General features: G+C 38.9%; 1 pseudogene; it reads right to left on the minus strand.

The window, feature by feature from the left end:
• Nucleotides 1-788: 788 nt before the first annotated feature.
• Nucleotides 789-6,253, minus strand: LOC143675704 (CCR4-NOT transcription complex subunit 7 pseudogene; annotated as a pseudogene).
• Between the last annotated feature and the right edge of the window lie 3,726 nt (nucleotides 6,254-9,979).

The raw sequence follows: 9,979 nt of genomic DNA on the forward strand, positions 1-9,979 counted from the left end.
CATGGGCAAATAAATTTCTTATCATAGTAATTGTTAATCGCTCTTGATATTCAAAGTGAGCAATTAAAGTGATTTGATATTAACCAAATTAATACGACAGTGTATTTCAGTTTGCTAAAGCTGCCTGAATGCAATATATCAGAAGTGGGTTGGATTTTACAATGGGGTTTTTATTACTTCACAAATTTACAGTTCTAAGTCCATGAACATGTACAAATCAAGGCATCAAGAGGAAGACACATTCTCTGACAAAAGGCTGCTGGTTTCCTCTGTCACATGGGAAAGGACATGGCAATGTCTGCTGGTCCTTCTCTTGGGTTCTAATTTCAATGGCTATCTCCAAATGTCTCTTGTTGTTCCTCTCTAAGTTCTCTGAGATTTTACTGTATTTTATTCTCTTACAAAAGACTAGCAAAGAATTAAGATGCACCTTGAATTGGGTGGGTCACATTTGGTTGCAAACAACCAAAGCAAAAGATTCTACCTAAAATAGGTCTGTGCATGCTGGGATGGATTAAAAGAACAAAGACTTTTATGGGATACATAACAGATTCAAACCAGCACATTCCACCCTCTGGACCCCCAAAATGTATATTCTTTACATATGCAAAATATGTTAATTCCATCATAGTATCAAAAAATCTTTAAATCATTTCATTTAAATAAGTAGAAAATTTCATCAAAGTTAGTTATGGGTATGGTCTATCCTAAGATAAAATTATCCTCTCACTGTGGACCTGTGAAACTCAGAACAAGTTATCTGCTTTCAATAAACAAAGGAGGGAGAGTCATAGGGTAAATATTTCCATTTCCCTAAGGAGAAATTGGGAGGAAAACAGGGGTCAAAATTCCCAAAGAGTTCTGAAAATCTACAGGACATACTTCATTAGATTTCAAGGTCTGAGAGTCATCTACAGAAGGACATTTTATCCTTGGGGGTTGAGAGAGTGGCAGTCTCACCCTCTTCTAGGGCTTACACAGTGGCCCCACTCTCTCCAAACACTGGAGTGAGTGTTCCAACATCCCCAAGTGTTTGTGAGACCACCTTGTTCCTGTCTCCACTCTCCTCAAGTATCTGGGTTGCAGCTGTTTTCTCTGTCATCTCTGGGACACAGCCCAACCCTTTCAGAAGAGTGGGCTGGTGGCCAGGGTCTCCTTAATCTCCAGGGAATGTACTGTACCCTCTCTGAAGCCTGGAGCAGCAGTTCACTTCCTGAACAACAGGGCAACCAAGCTCCCCCAATTCCCCAGGTGTCTGAGAGCTCTGGGATAATAACATTCCTCCTGAATAATTGGTGGAATGCCCACTCCCTGTAAACTCCAGGGCAAACTCACCCTCTCCAAGTGCATGGATGGGTCCACTCTTCTGGCCCAAGGTTTCTTGGCTATGGACGTTGCTTCCATGGTCCTGCCATTGAATTAGTTTTGCTTTGATCTGTCCCTGTTAGTACAGGGTGGCAGTGGTTTCATTTATACAGATCCCACAAAAGCAGGTTAGTTTGGCATGCAGCTCACAGGGGTCCAAACCATCAGACAATAGGACTTTCCACAAACCTTCAGTGGGTAACTGTATTTCCAATTATGGCTTGTCCTGAAATGGCTGATTGGTTCCAGTTTTGGTTAAATCCTCATGTGGGGCACTGTCATTTGGGGACTAATTTTCCAAAAGTTCAGAATTTTCCAAACCATCAATTTCTGGTTTCTTTATCCCCAAGATTTCAGTTCTCAGCTTCTCCCTTTCCTCTTGCATTTTACTATAAGCTACAAGGAGAAACCAGGCTGCATTTTCCACATTTTGTATGGAAATTTCCTCAGCTAGATATCCAAGCTTGCTGCTTTCAAAGTCTACTTTCCATACAACACTAGGACTCAAATTTGCCAAATTCTCTGCCACTTTCAAACAAGGGTCACCTTTCTTCCAGTTTGCAATGACACATTCATCATTTCTAAGTCCTCATCATAAGCATCTTTATAGTTCATATTTTTACCAAACCAAGCTCCTCCCAGTTCTTCCAAAATCTTCCCCATATCCATTTATAAATCTCTTGTAGCATATTTGATATTTGCATCTCACAGTATCCATTTCTCTGTTACCAAAATCTGTTTTGGTTTACTAAAGCTGCCATAAAACAGCTGGGATTGCATTCAATGGAGATTTATTACTTTACAAAGTCACAGTTCTAAGGTGGTGAAAATGTCCAAATTAAGGCATCAAGAGGAAGACACTTTCTCTGAGGAAAAGCAGATGGCATCTGGGGTTCCCCTATTACATGGGAAGGCACATTGCAATGTCTGCTGGTCCTTCTCTACTGGTTTCTGATTTCAATGGCTATCTCCAAATATGTCTCTAGGTGTTTCTCTCTTAGTTCTCTGGGCTTTTACTGTCTTTTATCCTCTCACAAAGGTCTCCACTAAAGGATTAAGACCCACCCAGAACCGAGTGAGCCACATCTCCATTGAAAACATTTCCACTTCTTAAGAAGTAACCTAAGCAGACAATAGATCTGCACCCACAGGGATGGATTAAAAGAAAATAGGATTTTTGGGGGGTATGTAACTGGTTCAAACCAGCACAAGACATTTAGCTAGTTTTTGGTCCTCTGATGTAATTTCTTAGTTGCTTCTTAATAATTGCTTTTGAATCAGTATATGTATTCAAGCCTTCTGAGATTTCTATTATTTTCTTTCTGTTCTGTTTTTTTTTTTGTTGCCACTCCCTTAAGCTAAGTCTTAATGATCATTTCATTCTATTCTAAGCCATTTCATATCAAAACATCCCACTCCACCCATTTCTATTCAGTCTATTTCAAAACATCCCATTCCATCAATCCCATGCCATCTCATCCCAAACTTTTCTGATCTCAACTACACCATTCCCATTAGTCTATGCTTTGATTCATTTCAAACTAGCCAAAGCCCTCATACTTTTTAGTGGGTTATTTCATCACTCCTATGCTCTCCTATGTGAGGTATTGATTGCCAGGAAAAATTCAAGAAGTGGCTGCCATGTCCTATCAATGGTTAATCAACCATGCCTTGTCTACCATGGGGCTCAGGCTGTAAGAATGGGTGTTCCTAGGAGTGGGGAGAACCAATGGTGTGTGCAGCCACAAAAGACAATAATTGACAAATTTTAAATTCTTTTGCTCCTTAGTTCTGTATATTTAAAATGACTTTAATCATTTATTGTTTAAGGAAACATTTCTGAAGTCTTTATTCACAAACACTTTAAAAACAAATAATACCCTCTGTTTTGTAAATAATGTATTTTTTAGAAAGAACCACCCATTACAGCATTATAATATGATGAACAAAGAATGTGTGAGGGAAAGCAACCAATGAGGCTAACATTTGGAGGTTTGCTAATGCTACCGATTGAAGTAAAGATAACATACTTCATTACTTGTAGTCTGTCATTTCATGGTAGAGCTAATAATTACCAGAAAGTCTTCCTACTCATACTGTTCTCTGGTCACTTATTTCCCATGACTAAGTATTTCAGTTTTTTTGGTCAAGCTGTATAAAATAGATTGCAAAGATGTACACACAAAAAATAAACAAGCATAACTCCTATATTAGCTATATATATATACATATATATATACACACACACACTCCTAAGGTGTATATATATGGCTAATAAAATTACCTGAGGAGTAATATATACATATATACTTTTCATAATATATATTATTGTAATATGTAGTTGGTATTTTGTTGTTTTGCACCAGATTTGTCCATTATTTATCTTTGTAGCAATGACAAAAACACAATTTTTTCTTCTAATATAATTTGTTACAAAACCTACCTAAAAAATGTGCTATCTTTGGAGTTTAATGAATTAATTTGTGGACTCAACAAATCAAGAGTATCATAAGTATGACTATGAATTAGAAAGAAGGAAAACAGTAGTGGAATAAAAAAGAAGCACATCAAGGGAAGTGTGCTACCACAAAATAACTGCAACTTCAACATCTTGGGTACCAGTTTCCTGGTAGATACTAAAAATCCAATCACAAGGGATATTTCCTGAAGTGTATAAAGCTGGTTTGAAAAATTCTTCAGTCATAGATCTGCCTACACATGCCAATTAGAAACTGACAGACACTAGATGTGCTTGGAAGATTAAACACTATGTACAGAAGCAGCAGTTAACTAAATTTCTCAGCAGTTTCTTCTGTCTTTTAAATGTTTGTCTTGGTGAATCAATCATTTGCACAATGAATTTGCTCTATTCCATGGGTCAAAAACAAGTAAATACTGTATATAGTTGGCAGATGTTCATTTTTTTAGCCAAAAGCAAGAAAAAACAAAATTTCTGACAAAACAGTGGATTTGAGTTCGAGTTATGCTCTAAAGTACAAATTGATGGCCTGCAATCTCAAATAGCTAAAACATCTGCAGAATGGAAGGATGAGACATGAAGTGGGGAAATAAGTTACAGTGTGTGCTAGTTAATTTAAGCAATTGGAAAAACAAACCAACCCTATGTAGCTAAAGTTTATCAAAATATTCAATATGATGTAGCTTTCCACAATCTCTGTCAAAAGTTCTTGCTAAGAAATGTGTTAGGGTACGGCCAGATTTAATCTGAATGCTTTTCTACTTGTTATGATCTGAAGTAGGAATGATTAAACTTAGTACTGAAAAGCAGAAAATAAATGGGTTATGAAAGGAAAAAAAATAGTATTGTCTATTTTCAAAGGATTCAATCAGAGATAAAATCTATAGACAAACATGTGTGAAGCTCAAATACAATAAAAATAAAAGGGCTATCTCATGTCCTGACTGTTTGAAGATCCTATTCCCTGAGCCATTCTGTACACAGGATGAGCCAGAATGAGGTCATACAAATGGCCACAGTATTTGGCAACATCCATATGATCTTCAAAGAATATGTCTCTCATATTGAAAAGTGCCATTCCTGCAAGCAGGGAATCAGATTCTGTCTGATGTCATGGTCCCATCCATTCCAGCTCTAACTGCTCAAAAACTTCCTGTAATCCAATTTTGAGAGTTTTATAGCTGTTCATGAGATCAACAGATCTCGAAGGAGTCAAGTTTTTCTTCCAGCAAGTCATAGTTCGTCAGGATTTTGGTTAAATGACCGAAGTCATAACCACTAGGAAATGATAACCATGTCACCCCCTCACAAAGGACTACTTCAGATGTCCCAAGAAGTTCTGCAAAATACTGGATCACAATTCCTTCCTCCTCATGTTCTTTACACTGGATATCAAATGGTGTTAGTAGCTTTATAGAGTCTTGGGCCTACATGTCAAATTAAATTTAAAATGAAACTGCCACTTTGAAGTTCCTGGAAGGTGTTCTCCTTACACATTCATAAATATTGATCCTAGGTGAATTATTTTTAACAAGTCTACATTATATTGCAAGACATGGTACTGATAGTGAGCACTACTCCTGAAGTCTCCAATGTGCCTCTCAACCAAGCTTGGAAACTTTGGGTCCACAGCAACATAATTGTATTTTCAGATTTCTTGATAAATTTTCTTCATCTGTTCATCCAGTTTGCAAGCCCAAATGTCAGAAATTCTTTGGCTATGATCTAGAGTTACTGCTGGTAAAGTGAGGGCACAAAGGAGTCTAGATGCCAAGCATAAAAATGTTATAACTTATTGGAGGTTTGTTTCATATAATACTTCAACCTTTATTTGTGTACTCGTGTTGCTGAGCTCTCGCGCCGTCTTCTTATCATAAAGATAGCACCTGTTGGTGATAGTTGGTGCCCTGTAGACACCTCTTGCCCTGCAAGGGGGAAGGGGAGCTGGAGATAACTTTGATGTTTTGTTATGGAAAATTTCAAACATACCAAGAATAGAGAGACTAGTAATCCTCAGGTCCTTATTACGCAAGGCAATTCCCTTTTCATCCATTCCCTCCTTGAGTATTGCAACTCATATTCCATGTGTCAAATTATTTCAGCAATATGTAACTCCATATGTACCTCTAACCCTTTTTTTAAGCATAGCCACAATTCCAAAATCAGTCTTTCAAATAAACAATTATTTTCTAATATCAAAATGTGTTCAAGTTTCCCTGATTGTCTCAAGAATGTCTTCTTATAGTTGATTAGAATGAATTAGGATCCAAACAAGGTCCACCGGTTGCATTTGGTTGATATATCTCTTGTGTCTCTTTTAACCTTCCCTGCCCCTTTGCATGCCCGCCTCCTCTTTTGTTTAAAAACCTATTCATTTGTCCAGCGGGACTGCCACACTCACTGCTTCATCTAGCTGTCTTTTAAGATGTTATTCCAGCTCTCATATTTTTTGTAAACTTGCAGTTAGATCCAGAGACTAAACTAGGTTCAGGTTCCCTTCCTTCTGGGTACTTCCTATTTCACCTCATCAGGAGCATGTGCTGGCTGGTTGTTCTGTCTTTAGGAAAGGATAGATCCATGGGCTCACCGTGTCAGCACAAACCACTTTTCATAGTGCTCCTTATCGACTTTTCACCTAATGATTTCAGCACCCATAGACAGTCATCAGCTACATCCATTATTTCTTCAGGAGTGGCAAATGGTGATTTTACAATTCTATCAAGGCTTTTGCATTTTTTAGCTGGAGTTCCTTAATAAACAGAGATTTCCTTATCAAATAATAGTTACCCTAAAATATAGTTTGTGTAGGAAAGGCAGAAAAATGCTTATTTCTTTCCTTTATTTCTCAATTTATAGGAAAATGAGTTGCTGCCCTAGCAGCCTCCAAAGGGGACTAATGACATTTTTTGTAACTATTATAAACTTACAAATTTTACAATTCTTAAACAATGCCAAACTTTACTAATGATTAGGAGGAAGATACAAGCAAACTGTAGGAACAAATATAACCTTATAGTGCTATCAGTCTTTTCAAAGGATCTAAACCATCAAATGTGGTTTCCAAAAATAATTCCCTTTTATAGTACTGGGGGATGTTAGGTTTCAGAGTAACAGATGAGATCCAAGTGTGCAGCACAAGTTAACATAAAGAAGGCAACTTAGATTTTGGGTTTCTTAGTGTTTACATTTCATTATTCATTTAGGTTGAATTTCATTCTTCAGCCATAAGTGCCTCATAAATGCATAACCCCAAGTGTATTTATAATATACAAACTAGACAGATCAGATACATCCAGCTAAAATATTCTTCTGTAGAACTTCCCTGGTTATCTTTCTGCTGGGAAATCCCATCAACATGTTTGCAAGGAAAGCTAGTGAAAGTCAACAGTGCCTCTAGTGTACCCAAGGAAGAGCAAGTTATAGAGCTATTGTCACCACTTTCCTTCCCACAGTATCACATGGAGGTTGCATAACCAGACTGAAAATAAGTGTTTTGATTGCCTCTGTTTCACCCCATTGCTGAAGGAGGGATTCTCATCCTGGTGTTATGGGGATGGCTGAATATGTGACACTCTCTATCAGTCACCTGCACTCACAGCCTGGGGGAAAACGACACCACACACCTTGCAGGGTCACATGGGAGAGGTACTTGGAAGCAGAGGTACTAGGGGAAGTGAGAGGTAGGCTTTGTAACAACAAGAGAGTGAGGTGTCCTGGTTCCCACGGAGGTATGGGGTAGGTTTATTTGAATAATTCTGTGGGCTGGTAGGGAACTAAAGTCACCGCTGCAGGAATTGCATTTGGTCCATTTGATATGGAGAGAACTTTATCTGCAGGAGCAGAGTGGGAAAGAGAACTTGTGGTTAGGGTATTTTAAGTCCTCCTGGTTTCAGATGTTATGTAGCGTATATTAAGTTCCATCACTTGTTAGCTGTGTGGTTTGGTTAAGTTGCATAACCTCTGGAAGCCTTAAGGATTCACCTGGGATTAAAATCTAGTTCACAAAGTTGATGATGACTAAATGAGATCATCTTGGGAGATCACTTATTACAAGGTTTTCAATAGCTGAATAAAATGCACAAGTACTAACCATAAAGAGATACATTTGGCAAAGATCTAGCCATGTTGTATAATTGTACATACACAACAGAAGGTTAGTCTTGTCTCTCTCTCTTTTCATTTATTTATTTTAACCACAGACTTATCCCAACTCCTATAATAGTGACCAATACATAGCAAACGCTTGTTAACAATTTTGCATGTATAAATCAGTGAATGAATGAATGAATGGATATCACTTAGACAGCATGTCTTCATCACTTTCTTCTTTATTCTTCTCCAGGAATATGTTCTATCTTAAAGTTGAACATCTATTATCATTTCAATACATAATTTTACATTTCACTATATATATGTATGTTTCAATTCTTTGCTTTTTAAATAAAATTTTATTTTAGAATAGTTTTAGATTTATGAAAAAGTTCAAATGTAGCACAGACAGTTTTCACAAACTCTATATTCGGTCATGGATGATTTTAAACTCATGGGTTTTATATATTTAATATGGTTCAACCCATTAAGGTGGTTATTCTCTTTGATGCTTGAATTGTCCCATCTTTGGCTAGCAGGAGCCCTCTCAAGTTGGCTTCTGTGCCAGTTTTGATTGGCATATTTATGAACTAACAGGAAATAAAAAAATCTTTTCAGGGTAGCACCTGGTGGCCAGCTGTTAATCAGAAGTGTGCTTTTTGGTCTTGGGTGGGGAAGGAGAGTCGGCAGGGGGGAGGTAAAAGACTTTAAAGTACTCAGAAGAAAGACTGAAGATGCTAATTCAATTTCAAGGGAAAAGGGTACTTTTTACAATATGCTCTGGAGTTCGGAACTCTGCCAGCATGGTGCCTGCTGATTCTGTCTTTATTAACAGATCCCGGCTGGCTTCCTCCTTCTGGGCAGCAGAATGTGAGGGCCTGCTGGGTTCAGCTCTGCCCACTGATAATTAAGCAGGCCCACCGCTGACCTTCTTTGGAACCTTCCAGCCTCAGGCCTTTGCAGATGATTAGAAAAACTTGCAGAGTGCCAGGATCTCTGCCTAGCTGGGAAGAAGTTCTGCAGTTCATCCAGCATCCAGAGAAAGTGTTAGAAACAGCAGAAGAGGCCCAGAAGAGGCTGCTCAGCACCATCCTTCCTTCTGCAGAGAGTGAAGGCCACAGAAGAGGACGCTGAGCTCTGAGCTCGGAGGGTGCCCTTCTACAGACACGCCTTGTGTTGTTGTTTTGCAGGAGCTTCCTCCTTTGCTCCTCATGAGAGCAATTGTAAAGCATTCTTGTCTTGGTCTGTCAGGGCTATTAGGACAAGTACTATGCAATGGGCTGGCTTAAATCAGGATTGTCTCATGGTTTGGGATACTAGTAGTCCAAAATTGAGGCATCAGGGAGGTCACTTTTTCTGCCAGGCATGTGTAGTGTTCTGGCACTGGCTTGCCGGAATCCTTGGAGTTCCTTGTCTCATGTCTCTGCCCACCCTCGCCCGATGACCTCTCTTTTCTTGTGTCTGCTCTTCCGGTTTCACTGACTCCTGGGATCTGGCTTCTCTCCTTATGGCTTCCTCTGACTTCTGAATTCAGTCTTTTTTTTTACTACTGGGGGTAATGTGAATTAAAATCTACCAGGATTCACTTCAGCCACACTTAATATCATCTTAGAAGATCCTATCCACAAATGAGTCCACACCTTAATAGATAATCTATCTTCAAAGAGTCCTATTTGCAAATAAGTTTACACTCACGGGAACATGGGTTAAGTTTAAGATCATGTCTTCTGGTGAGGTGGATGATTCAATCTACCACAATTCTGAATGACCATTGGTAGGTGTAAGGGGTGAGAATGACAGAGTCTCTGGTCTGAAGGAGTTGACAAGGAAAGGACTAGGTAGCACTATGAGGCTGTCTATGATGAAGTGTGGCGTGAGTGGATGAAAAGAGGATGAGCTCAGCCAGTCCTCTATTAAGTTTGGGCTGTGTGGTAGCCATAATGATTGTGGTTGAAGGTCAGAGAAGGGAGGCATCATGACCATCACAATCACCCACTCCAGTAACAGCACCCTTTGCTGGGCTGTGGTGTGTGCCCCGTGTTGGCT

This window comes from Tamandua tetradactyla, chromosome 3 (assembly GCF_023851605.1).
Source record: "Tamandua tetradactyla isolate mTamTet1 chromosome 3, mTamTet1.pri, whole genome shotgun sequence".
NCBI lineage: Eukaryota > Metazoa > Chordata > Mammalia > Pilosa > Myrmecophagidae > Tamandua > Tamandua tetradactyla.